The sequence below is a fragment of the Podarcis cretensis genome (assembly GCF_951804945.1).
Source record: "Podarcis cretensis genome assembly, chromosome: 2".
NCBI lineage: Eukaryota > Metazoa > Chordata > Lepidosauria > Squamata > Lacertidae > Podarcis > Podarcis cretensis.
The window spans coordinates 69,010,663-69,025,616 of record NC_137171.1 but is presented as its reverse complement, the minus strand read 5'-3'; positions in this window follow the sequence as shown (position 1 = coordinate 69,025,616).

Sequence of the window (14,954 nt, the reverse complement as noted above, 5' to 3'; positions counted from 1 at the left end):
GCCTTATTTCAGAGTGTATTTGTTTCTTTCACAATTTTGCTTCTTAGATAAGAAGGGAGTTTAGGGACCTCTCTCAACTCCCACTTAGAATAGTGCCCCCAAAGCTTGTTGTGTCTGCTGTTGACATGAGCACTGAAATGGCATTTCATGTTGTTCCCAAAGAGAGAATTGTATTTGTTATCACAGTTCTTTGCTTTGCTTGCAAGGAGCTCCTGGTGGGTCTCTGCCTCCTCATGATATCCTCTCAACCACCCTGTGAAGTAGGTTATGCGGAGAGAAAATGTCTGGCCCAAGGTCGCCCATGAGCTTCACTGCTAAGTGGGAATTCGAGACCACCTCTCCTAGACCCTGGTCAATACACTATAACCACCGTAGCTCTTTCCACCTCCATCTGTTCTACAAAGAAAAGGAGTGTGTTGAAAGCAGAAGTGGGCATAGAAAACATACTCAGGAAGCAAAGACATTTTTGGCTAACTTTTGGAAGTAGATCAGATTAAAGTGGGATGTTTCTGCAGGTGGCAGAAGCGAAGAGCCTTGGTTCATCATGGAATAATCTGTTTGCATTGTGATGTGAGACGGAAGGAGAGAGAGAGAGCTGAGAAGCCAAAGTTAGGACTTGGATTTTTTTTGGAGGGGGAGCCAAACTAAGGAGGCCCAAATTCTGCCCATTCCAAACCTGTTTGTTAGAAGATATGATATAAATGTACAGGATTTTGCATGCATCAACTTACATAATAACTATTTTAAATGCTTTTTTTTTTTTTTTTTTGCTACTTTGGATTTTTGTTTTGTTTAGGAGTAAGGTGTAGGCTGGTGAAGCACAAGTGACATGTGCCAGGGAGGCATTGAATTGTGCAAGGAATAGAGCGGCTGAATTCCTTTGATAAGTTGTTATTAACATCTGTTGAAAATTTATTGGCATATCTAGAAGTGTATCTGCAATCATGAGGTCCAGTAACATTTTTTTAAACGACATATCATACAAAGCAGATTCTCTGTTCTGGGCATGAATAGCCATACCCTTAGGCATAGGGATATTATAAGTGTTCACTATTGGTGATATAAAAGCATGTGAGGAATGTGCTACATTCAGAGAGGTTACAGTGAAGGGAACTGGTTGTATGGAGCCAGAGAACATCATTGCTAGATGAGTAGTAACATGGTGGAGAAAATGCACAATTAATGTGTTAGAAGAAAAGTATTTAAGTTAAGTTGGTCCGTTTGGAAGTGTAGAGAAAGCGAGGCAGAATCCTTAGTCATCTCGCTTCCAACTCAGGAAGCCTCCTGAAATTTCTGTGCTTCACTCAATATTGTATATAGTTGCCCCATGACATTATTGTGAAGAATCTCACTAGTTGACTTGGTGTTGACCATGCTTTTGTGGACAATGCTGATCAGTGCAAATCTTGTTCTTATTATGTCAGTTAACTCCATTTGAAATACTGGGAAGCTTTTATGGCAATGGCCAGCCAAGGAATGTTTAGATGAATTGGCAGATTGTTAGGCGGCAGAGAATCATTAAAGATGGCTTCTGATTTCCTATTGGGAGAAGCAGAAGAGTGGGTGGTTGTGGTGATAAAAGTGCTGCCTCCTGGCTTCTGGTTCTGTTGATCAGTCTCAAGCCAATGGGATTCTTCATGAGTAAGGCACAGAGGGACCACTGGATATGGTAGACAAGAGTGACCTTAAACTCTAGATGTGCCTTTGGGGGGGCAATACCAGAATTGCCATTTTTGCCCCCTTTTCTGCCCCTTCTCACAGCAAAGGGACAAAAAGCTGAACAGCAACCTCTGTTAGTGTGTCTCATTGCCACTCTTCACACCCTTGCTGCTCAGTGTGTCATTGAAAGAAGCCTTATGCTGGTAGTAGATTCCAATCCCCAAAGCAGCTACAGGCAGCAATGTCTATAGAATTCCTGTTGTCAACCCTCACTTGCAGCAAATAGAAAAACACTGGTTATCTGCTGCCATGAGACTGCAGGGCCTCACTACGTCTTTTTCTTGGGTTGTGTGTGTTTTTTTTTTTTTGTTTTTTTTTGCTAGAGGTGTGGCAGATATTCCCCAGCATTGAAACAGTTTTATTCCTTGCATTTACGGATGCATGTGGCACTGTGGTCTAAAGCACTGAGCCTTCTGGGCTTGCTGATCGTAAGGTTAGCAGTTCAAATCTGCATGACGGGGTGAGCTCCCGTTGCTTTGTCCCAGCTCCTGCCAGCCTAGCAGTTCGAAAACATACCAGTGCAAGTAGATAGTTACTGCTGCAGCAGGAAGGTAAATGGCATTTCTGTGCACTCTGGCACTCGTCACCCAGAAGTGGTTTAGTCAAAGCTGTCTGTGGATAAACACCGGCTCCCTCGGCCTGAAAAGCAGAGGTGAGCGCTGCGCCCCATAGTCAAATTCGAGTGGACTTAACTGTCCAGGGGTCCTTTACCTATTCCTTGTGAGTACTGAGAGATGTTTATAAAGCTGAAGACTGATATTTGTTGAAAGACTTTGAGTGTGTCTGGGAGATGCACTTGATGGACAGCTTTTTGGTGGAAATAAAAGTGGCATGTCATGGTGGGCAACTTTTCCACCCTACAGAGTTCTCTAAGAATCCCTGTCATAAATAGCCTTTTCTCCTGCTGTCTCCTCACCTGTACATTAGAACTGGAAGGAAGTTTCTCTTATTTCTCTGTTGTGCTATTTACAGTTAGGGTTGAGTATGACAATGTCTCATCCTGTTACCCTTTCCTCTGATACTAAATGGAGTTGCCGTTTGATGTATTAAACTGGATAATCCAATAACATTTGTGTGGAATGTATTATTTGGACAATTGATTCTATTTGTTTTGAAGGCAAGGAAATTTGGCTTTCCAGGCTCTAGAATTTTAGTTCTTGATTTCCATTAAACGAAGTCTTCATGTCATTCAAGCAAAAATGCAGGCAGCAGTTTCATCATGGGTTGATAATAGTATTTTTGTTAAAATGGGTGTTTAAACTTTTTTTTCTGAGCCACGATAGCCTGTTTTGGATAGCGGCCGATATAAACTAAGCTTGCAAATAGCCACTTGATTGCTTGCCTGTGGCAGGTAAGAGCCTCTTAGATAGGAAGGTTTTTGCAAAATCAAAGATAATTGGTTGTTTTTTGTTTCAGGATGTTGATAGATTGCAAATGCTGTCTGGACACTCAGACTATAAAAATAGTTGTGGACAAATAACCATTGTTGACTTATTTATAAGATTGCTGTACATGCAACCCCGCCTTTGCACATGGAATCAAATATGAACATGGAAGAAATGAATATTTTGATAACATGGAAGACAAACGTGTGTTTGGATGTGTGCAAACCGATATGTTGAGGCTGTAAATGCAATTTGTAGAGCCAGTGATATGGTGTAAAAACGTTCTAGAACATTTCCCAGTGCTTAATACAGTGGTACCTCGGGTTAAGTACTTAATTCGTTCCAGTGGTGCGTTCTTAACCTGAAGCACCACTTTAGCTAATGGGGCCTCCTGCTGCCACCGTGCTGCCAGAGCACAATTTCTGTTCTCATCCTGAAGCAAAGTTCTTAACCCGAGGTACTATTTCTGGGTTAGCGGAGTCTGTAACCTGAAGCGTAGGTAACCTGAAGCGTAGGTAACCCGAGGTACCACTGTATTTTTGCAGAAAATTTTCCATTTCATAAGTTCATTCATAAGCATAAATGGATGTGAGTTGCAAATAGATGTTAGACAAGCATGGCAATTCCAATTTGCTAAATGCGGGTATAATAAGCATGTTACCTTAGAACACAAACTGAAAACTACCCTGAGTAAATTGTCCTAATTTCCCAATTCAAAGTTTTCTGGAAAGAGCACACAGCACCGTAGAGCTGACCCCAGGTTATTGTATTGCACCACTGAAGCAAGTGGAACAGGAATCCTCAGAAGTGTAAGGCAGAAAATGCAGGGGGTGTGTGATATGTTTCACTTTCAAGAGAGATGCATGAAGCACATCAGATGCATTTTCAAAGGGCCTCCTTTTAAATTTTGAATGGTTTCAACTGGCTTCTCCCAAGCAACAGCAGAAGTTTCTCTTCTGTAAAAATTGCTTTCCGTTCTAGATGTCCAAGCCTGTAATTTAAGACAGAGTGAGAAATAGTGATTGAATCTGGAAAAACTGGAATGAGGAATAAAAGGTGCAAACAGTTACAAGCAAAGGCAAATAATAGACAGGGCAGTTAACAAAGAGATCCATTCTGCACCACTTTTGGTGTTCATGTTAGTCCTGAAATAATGTGATGATCAATCCTACCTCAGATGTACTGGGCCAAGCAAGTTGGTATTTGCTTTCTACTATGGCCTTTGCACTTAAAGGATTGTGGGAACAGTTGTTTCAATCAGCAAAAGAGCATTTTCAGGCCATTTTCTCCCCCACCATCCACCCCACAAAATGCAGAAATGTCTAAGACCATCTCTGAATTCTGTGAAATGACTCAGTTGTGGGTGTATCTGAGCTCAGAAGAGGAAAATAACTATCAAGCGGAGTTAACCAGCTATTAGAATTGAATGTCGCAGACCCTAGTGGGATATTTCACTTTACAGTACAGCACTTCATACCACAGATTGGCATTGTTGGGGCTGAAGAGACAGAGGCGGTGTTAGAAATTGGGATAGAAAATCTAGAATGACTCCTGGGACCTGGGTTGTGGGTGCCAAAACAGAATGTCTAGTCACCACTAGGGGTATGTGTCAGCAACACTTTTTATTTATTGTTTTGATAAGCTTGAGTAAATACGCAATACACATAAGTGGCACATTGTTAATATCACATTTTTAGCAGAAATTGTTAATACATGTTTAATTTGGTATTTACAATAAAAATATTGGTACCATACTTCTGTTTTAAAAACACTCTACTCTTTATTGTTAAACTCCTTAACATATTGTCTATCCTTAACATATACTTTGAGGCTTCAAAGCACATACATTTCAGTAATCAGTCAGGCGCAAAATGTACCTGGCTCCCTGCTAATTTTGAACCCTGCACAGAGGGGAAAGAATTCATTTCCCTGTTGCCACGAGCCTCATTGACCATAGTAGGGAGATGCAAATTTTCCGGGAATCAGCATGTTTTTACATGAGTAGAATATGTCCTTTTATTTAAAATGCATCTCTGGGTTGTTTGTGGGGCATAGGAATTCGTTCATTTTTATTTTATTTTTCAAAATATAGTCCAGCCCACCACATGGTCTCAGGGACGGTGGACCGGCCCACGGCTGAAAAAGGTTGCTGACCCCTGTCCTATAGCACTTATTTGGGAGTAAGTCCAATGTAACTCGGGTGGTCTTGATGCTGAATAGACGGGAGAAGGGTTGGAGCTCAGTGGTACAACATCTGCTTCCCATGCAGAAGGTAGAGAACCCTGCCTGAAACATTGGAAGACTGTTAAACCTTTTAGTCCAAGGGACGCACAATCTTCTGAGGGCCACATTCCAGTGTTGGATGGAGCTAGAGACAAAAGTGGGCAGAGTATTGGATGTAAATAATAATAATAATAATAATAATAATAATAATAAGGAAACTATTGTATTTTAATATTCTGTTGGAAGCCGCCCAGAGTGGCTAGGGAAACCCAGCCAGATGGGCAGGGTATTAATAATAATAATAATAATAATAATAATAATAATAATAATTAATTACCTGCCCTTCAGCCTAAGGTCCCAGGGCAGTTCACAGCATTAAAACACTATTAAAAAAATATTTTTAAACCATAAATAAGGTGGGCCCTAGAAATACACACCTGAAGTGTGGAAAGTCAGAGTAAAAAGCCTGCATCTCCAGCATTTGCAGGAAGCTGTATGATGAAGGTGCCAAATGCACCTTTGTACAGTAGGCTAGCTTCTGAAAACATTCACACTCCCTCCCTGTCTCCCATCTAGCCAAACAAGTGTCGTCATCAAAATTCCAGGGCTTCAACCAAGCAGAAACACGAAGTACGAAGTAGGTTCTGTGAGGCATGTGGCCCAGACCAGGTAGAGGGGCCTACGGAACTGCATTTGCCTGCCCTGTCCCCCAGGCCTGAGGTTCCTCATCCGTGGTGTGGACCATACTGAAATTGATGGACCAAAGCTCTGACTTGGTACAGGGTAGTCTCATATGTACAAGATTGTCCAGCACAAGCCAAGGAGTGGAAATGAGGCATTTTTGTTTACTTTATTTAAATAATTATGAAGAGTCCTTTACAACTTGTGTTCCCAAAGTGGTGTACCAATATACATTTAAGTATTTTCTCTGCAAATACATTACATGTATTGTATACAAATATAAGGTACAAAGATATATTGAATATAGATATGCCCTTACTGTTGTATTTTAGTAGACTGCCAAAAATTCCATTGTTTCAGTAAGCCTGCCCAGACATGTAACTTTATTATACATGCTTTTAAAAAACAACAATTCTGTGACTTTTACCTGCATTTTTAAATAAACATTTAATGTTATTTTATGTAAACCGCTTGGATATTTTTCTTTGATGAAGCATTCTGTAAATCTTACTTAAATGAATAAAACCAACTGATAAAACTATTAAATTGCCGATTGAAAAGAAATGCAGTGCAGCAAGAACAAGGTTAATTCTCTGAGGGAATTGTTTTTGGTTGGGTGTTGAATGCATTTCTAATTTGTAAGTCACCTTGAAATTAATTTTTATTAAGAGGAAGACAAAGAAGTATTAAATGCATAACAAAGTAGAACTGCTTGGACATTGTCAGAGAGGGAGGCATGGACATTGTGATGGAGAGTCCAGAAGAAGACCTTGTTTCCATACAAACTAGTGTTCGTGTATCTGACCCATTGGGTGATCCCAAATTTTGAGAAGGCAAAAAGTAAGAAGAGGCACTCCCTGTGGTAACCAGGACCCAAACCATTCTGTGCTTTGGAGGCAAAACCAGTGCCTTGAATTGCATCTAGAAACAAGGTAGTAGTGCGGTTGCTTCAAAAGAAGTGTAATTCTGACTACTTTTAGACAATAATTGGTCACTGGCGTTATTAGACTGTGGCATGAAAAGGTCTTTTGCTCAAGCATAAACCCTCTACAGGTAAACCAGGAAACCTCTATTTAAACAGAGAGTGACATTCAACTAAGCAGTGGGACTCTTCCCCCCCCCCCCCAAAAAAAAAATCAGATCTCAAAGACCGGGGAAATCACCATAACAGGTTTAGGGATCACAGGAAGGAAGAGAAGGGGGGAAAATCCCACTGTGTGAGTGGACTTCATTCCCCTTGTATATACCCCACTTAGCATTATGTTGAATTCCACTCACAGGTTTGTTTGTTTTTTGACCCAGACTGGTAAACTGGTTGCCAGCTTCAGAAGAAGCCAAGATATTAAGGCACCTTCAAACCATGTTTTAATATCCTGGCTTATTTCTTAGTGAACAACCATCATTTCCCAATTTGGAGGAAAGAAGAAAGCATGGTTGATTGAAGACTTCCACTTGGTTTGCTCATGTGGCAAAGTGTATGCCTGGGCAAAAGGCACAATTGTATCTTGGCTTATTATTTGAACATGGCCAACATGTGCCTCAGTTTCCATTCCAAAAAGCTGGTCTGGAAAGGTACCGTGGTTGATTGGATCCAAAGCTGGAAAATTCACAGGGTTGTATGAAAACTTTTAAGTTGATGCTCAAGTTTTCAAGGTAATGTGGAATTTGCCCTGGAAGGATGAATAGGACACATAACTGCTGCTGTTGCTACTCCCGTGCTCTTTCTACAACTGTTTGTGAGCTGAACATAACCATGCATGTTTCAGCTGCTGCACTTCCTATCTCTGCCCCAAAAATTGGAGCTGTGCGCCTTTGACGGTACAGTGTGATGACTAACTGTATTGTGGTGTTGCAAGGGCATTTATGTGTAGTTCTCTTCACTTTGCAGCTCCCTTGTTAAGAGCAGGATTGTGATCTCAGGTTTGTTTGTTTTTAGCAAATAAATATTTCTTTCTCTGATTGTTCAGCCCTGTGGTTGTTGACTGCTGTCCTGCTGTCCTAGAGACAGCACAGATCTGTGTAGGATGCACCCCCCCAAAGCATGTTCTTATTCAATAAGTCAAGAAGACAACAGGTGGCTGCAGACAGATGGCTAGGACAACGCTGATCAGCAAGACAGGCCATCATCTCCATATGCTGCTTGTCTTGTTTGTGTGTTCCAGCTGAACCAGAAGGTCTAGGTTGGATAACTGGGCGAACTTTTATAGCCTCTGTCTTTCAGACAAGTGGTCATTTTAAATCACTTTCCCCAAATCTATTATAACTGCATTGGCCTCCTTGAGTTTAGTGCGTTTTTACAGAGTATTCATGTGGGACCTTTAACATCACAAACTCTCAGCTATAAAACTGCAGTCTGTTCCAGGCAGGTACTGAAAAGGTTGGTACCTTTGTTTTTCCACTGGCATGTATGAGATGTTGGCCTGAGCTTGCTGCAACACTTGAGTATTGTCCTGTTTTTGTAATGCTGTGCAGACATAGCAATTGGTATGAGATAGCTGCCCTGAGCATTAGTGGGATGAAAAATATGATCCACAAGAAGAGGTGGGCATTAAGAGGGGCATTCCAAGCTTTCTGCTGCCTGTTAGAGACCCTGTCCCTGGCAGAATAATTATAGAAGAGCACCTTCAGCAGCAGCAGAATAATTATAGAAGAGCACCTTCCTCTGAATACTAGTTGCAAGTGGGGAGAGCACTGTTGCACAGTCTCTGCTTGAGGACTTCCATAGACATCTGGCTGGCCACTGGGAGAACAGAATGTTGGGCTAGATGGGTGTTTGACCTCACCCAAAAGGGATCGTCTTATGTTCTTAACCAACAGAGGTAAGATTGGGGTCTAATTGATCAGTAATAGAATAACAGATCCATAGTTTTATGAAATTGGGGCACCTGAGTCAGAGGTAGGGGTGTGTGTGTGTGTGTGTGTGTGTGTGTGTCGAAATAAAATAAAATAAAATAAATAAAATCCTTCCAGTAGCATCTTAGAGACCAGCTAAGTTAGTTATTGGTATGAGCTTTCGTGTGCATGCACACTTCTTCAGATATGTAGGATAAGTGGATTGTAGAGGGTTTTTAATTCTAAGACCGTTAGGTATAATGTCCAGGTTCTTGCATTTAGTCAGAAAGATGATGTCAGTCTGTACCTGTTCAAGTTTCTTGGTGAGGTTGATGGACTTCCATTTCATGCGGCTCAATGTGGTGCCTTCCATAGTTCTAGTTACAGGTAGGTAGCCGTGTTGGTCTGCTGTAGTCAAAACAAAACAAAATAAATTTTTTTAAAAAAAAATTAAAAAATCCTTCCAGTAGCACCTTAGACACCAACTAAGTTAGTTATTGGTATGAGCTTTTGTGTGCATGCACACTTCTTAAGAAGTGTGTGTGAAAGAATGCCTGCCCTGGTTGCCATTTCTCTCTGTGTGTGTTGTAGTGGGGGCTGCAATATAACTTGGCTTTGAGAGACCAGTAGTGTTATGAGGGGAGCTCCTTTAGAGAAATCTTCATATCCTGCAGAAGGTAGTGAGCAATGAACATGGATGTTTATATGTGGGAGAATTGGGGGAGAGAGGTGGAAATTCATGGATGTGTTTATGGTAGAGGTGGGGAGCCTCGGGCCGGGGGGGGGCAGGTGCAGCCTCCAAGCCTTTCTCTTTGGCCCTTGAGACTCTCCCAAGGCCTCACCTTCTCCTCTGCCCCATTCTGCACTCTCCTTGAGGGCTTTTGCCTGGCTGGAATGTGTTCCTGAGCAGCTGTGATGAGGCCACTTGCTTGCCTGGACGGAAGATGAAGAGGTGTGGTGTAGACTTTTGCGTGGCTGGATGTGCACAAAAGTTGCTCTGCTTGCTTTTGCCTTTGCTTCCCACGCCACAAACATTCTGGCCCCCCAGAAGGTCACAAACAAAGGAATGCAACCTTAGGTCTGAAAAAGGTTCCCAGCCCCTGTTCTCTGGTGAAATGTCATATATTTATTTTTCTGAATTTATACACCATGCTTCCTACACTGTAGTAACCCCATTTGCTTGTGGAAGGGTGTTGCTTGGCATGTTGTGACTGATTTCAGCAGCAGTCTAACTACAGTGGGCAGAGGACCTGTGGTGCCAGAAACCTTCAAAACTAATCATGCATGATCCAGGAAGCTATATTATTGTGTACAAGAGATATCCAGAAGGAGAGTTTAAAGAGCTGTTTGCTTGTGGGATGGGTTGAAGTGGGTGTCTCTGCTTTTAAGGTACTCCTTGGTTTTTTTTCCTGAGATGTGTGAGCCAACTGTCTCCTGCATTCCTGTTTTTTTCTTCAACAAATGTCAAGGATAGGTCCTTTTCTTTGAAGCTAGATGGGCAGTAGCACCTTCAGCTTATTCTATGTGTTCTTCTTAGAGACTTGCCATCCTCCTGACTGCTGGGTTAGCCAATATGCTACCCTCCATATGTTGTTGGATTTCAGCTCCCCTCATCCTTGACACAGCCATGTTGGTTGGAACTGGTGGGAGCTGCAGTCCAACAGCAACTGGTAGGCAATTGTTGACTACCTCTTTTTCCAGAGAGGATGATGGTGATTTCTGTTGCTATCTCTTGAAGGCTTTGAAAATCATTCTTGAGTGAGATCTGTGCGTGGCTCTGTCCCCTGTGGTGTGAGCCTCTGGGGGTGAATCATGCTTCTCATGTGGGCATTGTTGTTGGGGCAGATGGTGATGCTCACATAGCCTTGCATAATTAGTGGGATGTATGTATGATTAATATATAGGGATGCTATGCTAAAGGTTGTTGGCATGAGATTTTTGAACAAGATGCAGATGATCCTCATTATTTAAGATAGGTGGGGGCTGTCTTTTCCTTAAAATATGCGCAGATTGCTTTTTAAAAAATCTATAAACCAAGTGCTCTGTAACACATAGGAGGTTTATACCATTCCACCTTTTACAGATGTAAAATAAAGGAAGCAGAATTATTATTGTGATTATTATTTTTCTTATTTTGGGGCAGTGTCTTTGTCTTAATCCGTAAATTGCTAACATGGTGCCCTCCAAGGTTGTGCATCCATCACCCATGACCATTGGCTATGTTGGCTGGGGATGCTGGGAGTTTTAGTCCAGTAACATCTGGGTGGCACAACTTTGGCTACCCTTGCTTTATGCCAGTACTTATGCACTAGGACATACTTCCTCTTGTGCACTCTCAAATCCCTGTGATTGGGGGGGGGGGGAATCAACTAAGATATTTAACGTCCTCTTCTTCTTCTGGTGCAAACGTTCTGCTCGGCAGTTTACAACATTTGAAATTGCTGTTTAATAAAAGCAATATTAAAAAAGAATAAATCAAGGAGACGGGAACAGCCGTTGTATTATCTGCCACACACAACAAAGACCTGGCAGAGTAAAACTGTCTTACGTAACTGAGGAAAAACAGCAAGGGAACTAATGGGAACCAAGTTTGATTGGCTTAGCTGTGCAGAACATTTGTGTCTCTCAAATACACCAATACACATTCATCTGTCCTTCTGAAATGACTGCTTGGGATTACCCTCACGCAACTTGCATGCCATACTCAGGCTACTTTCAGTACTTCTGTTGCATTACATGTTATCTGCTCCTCATTATGGCTTTTTAAAATTCATCATTTCCTTTTTATATTAATAAATAGCAACATTAAGAGGTTATTTTAAGGGGGGGGGGAGCAAGGGAGTGGGCCACCCATGCTTCACAGGGCAAGGTGTTTGTTCCATAATCTTAAGTGCACCTACAAAAAGGGCCTTTCCTCTCATCCCCCTCTAACATGCTTCTAGCCTAGGTGGGACACAGAGAGGGGAATGGGCAGAATGATATGGAAAGAGGAGTTCCTAAGGTATCCCTAGACCTAAGCATTTAGAGCTTTAAAGGTAATCACCAACACTTTGAATTATGCCTAGAAGCGTATTGCTAAGGTGTGCAGCCGTGTAAATGATGCCATGGACATAGAACAGGATAGCTCATAGAATCATAGCATTGGAAGGGACCTCGACGATCATCTGGTCCAACCTCCGGCAATGCAGGAATATGCAGCTGTCCCTTATGGGGATCAAACCTGCAACCTTGGCATTGTCAGCAGCACACCCAAACCAACTGAGCTACCTGAGCACCCACTGACATCCTTGCAGGTGCATTTTGGACCAGCTGGAGTTTCCAGAGACTTCAAAGGTAGCCCCATGTAGGATGCGTTGCAGTAATCCAACCTGGATCTAATGAAGGCATGTGAAGACTTGTATCAAAATATGCAGACATTTTAAGTGAGTTTTCTCTTAACTTAGTTAAGTGTGTGATATATGATGTCTCCTGCTGCACACTGCTTAGATGCTACTGCATTAACTAGTATATATAAATTATTTTAATAAATAATCTCTTTCTGTGGCCAGGTCTTCCCTCAGCAATGGGCATGGCTGGCACACCAACCTCAGCTGGCTACAGGTACTCTTTGCCACCTGATCAGCTAGGCAGAAAGCAGAGCCCAGGAGTATGGGGCCATAGTTTGGTGGTAGAGCTCATGCTTTGCATGGAATATCCCTTGGGTTTTCGGTCCCTGGCACCTCTAGTTAAAACGATCAGGTAACTAGTGATGGGAGACACCTCCCTCTGCTTGCAGACCTTAGAAAACCGTGGCCAGTTAGAGTAGACCGTACTGGAGTCAATGGACAAATAGCCTGGACTTTTTGTAAGACAGTTCAGATTTTGCGTGTAGAAAGAAACTGGGGATTGGCATCATTGCCTTTTCAGTCACGGAAAGCCTGTTGGATAATGCGGTCAAGGCACTTTGCTGCCAACATATAATAGCGGCTGAACTGGAGGTCCACTCACAACCTCAAGTGTGTGACAGGTTTGTTATTCAGTCTACAGCATTGCACTGTAAATCCTGCCTATACGACCTCATTTATCTTTTATAAACACTTCCTGTGATGCTCCCTTCAGAATCATGGACTGAAGAGTGGCAATATTATGATGATGATGTTGTTGTTGTTGCTGCTGCTGCTTCTTCTGCTATTAGTTTGTTAAATTTCTTAAGATGTCCTTCGCAATAAGGTCCCAGCACAGGTTACAACACATAAAAATACAATACACTTCAATCAGAAATAAATAATAATAATAATAATAATAATAATTAATAAACCAAGCATAACCCCAAAACAATAATTCTGCAAAACACGTCTCAGAGAGGGACACCGCAGTCAATTCATTATAAAATCAATTCATCAGTTCATTAAAGAAGCAGGAAGATTCTAGCATCAACACTGGTAAGAGTTCCATAAGAAGAAAAGAAAGAAAATAGCTTTACCACGGCATGTGTTGTGGTCTGAAAAGCAATTTGCAGCTAACTGATTTAGATGGGTGGGGTGGGGAATCTATGACCTAAGGGCCACAGTTTTTTTCACCAGGGTTTTTAATAATATATAGCACAAATAGACAAACACAAATACAGAAATTTAAAACTAGTGGTACAAGTTAATGAATATTCATATATTTCTACTTCCCTTTGCCATCTAAACAAAACCAGAGCATTTGTATCTAGTGGTAGTCCATATGGTATCTTGAAAACAGGAACTAGTGCCCTAGGCCCTTTTTGTGGCATCGTGTGCCTTTCCCCTTGCCTAACTCAGTGTGACTGGCAAGGAGGGGGAAAGGGTGCCCCACTCACTTGAACCTTACCCACTAACAGCAGATGACCCCCTGAGAGAATAATGCCCTCAACAGGGAAAGATTTTCCACCAGTGGGCATATTCTGAAAGCTGCAAGACCAGGGTTGAAGAAGTTGGACCATAAACTTAGTCACTGCCAAGGTAAATAAAGGATTACAGTGTTTGGGAGACATTTTTGAACAAAAAGAGCCAGGGGGAAAATACAGATACACAATTCTCACAAATTCAAATGCACTTTGGGATCCTGCAGTGTGCTGCAGCCCAGCCAACACTCACTTAGCATTAGTTTATTAAACAATAAAACCAGGTGCTTAACAAGTTGTCCGTATTTATCACTGAACAGGGCTGGCTCTCTCTTCTGTCTCCCCCCACCCTCCATCCATGCAGTAGGCAGTAGGAGTTTTTCTGGCTAAGAAAGGGGGTTAATAGTGAAGAAATGTTAAGAAAATGATGAAGATTCCGCCCCCCTTTTAATTAGAAAATTTTATTTACAAACACACACATAGACACAAAACAAAATTCATATTACACTAGCACCGTAGGTTACAAACATTAAAACACCCTTGTGACTTCCCTCCACTGTCCCTCACCCTCCTATGAAGATTGTTTTTGCTAGGCAAATAAAAACTGTGGCCATGTGAAGCCATGACTAGGGACACTTGAGAAATGTTTTCATTTTCGTCTGACTCTTAGGTGTGTGTTTGCAAATAAAGTTGATTAGCAAGCATCATAGGGAGATGATCAGCAGGGGTTTTTGGGCTGCAGACCCATTGGAAGAGCTTGCTTTTTATAACATCCATATGCTTGGTAAACCTTGGGCGTGGAGGTTTCTATGGCGATCAGGACTGGAAGGAAAGTACAGTTCAGTGTGTGCATATATATGTATGTATATATTTAGCAAATGAGTGTGGTGACCCCCGGTATGGGCACGGAGCTCTGAATTTCGGGACCTGGCTGGGGCCATGCCTGCACTCATTAAGGAGATGATGAGGTTGCTGAGCTCAAATTGCCGAAGATTAGGGGACGCTGGAAGATTGAGGGCACTGACAGCAGCACTGAAAGATTGAGGGCACCGACTTGCTCCATATGCTGATCAGAAATGACTCTGAGGGATGCAGTGGCACTATGTTGCTCAGCTGGGAGAAGGTCTGTGAGGATGTGGCAGGCTTGTGGGGGTGGGGGGGACAAGGCTTTTACCTTTCATTCCCAGTGGAAGTATGGGATCAGAACAACTGCAACCAGGCTGTAGAGTTGAATCAAACTAGATTTTTTTTTTCTGATAAGACTAATA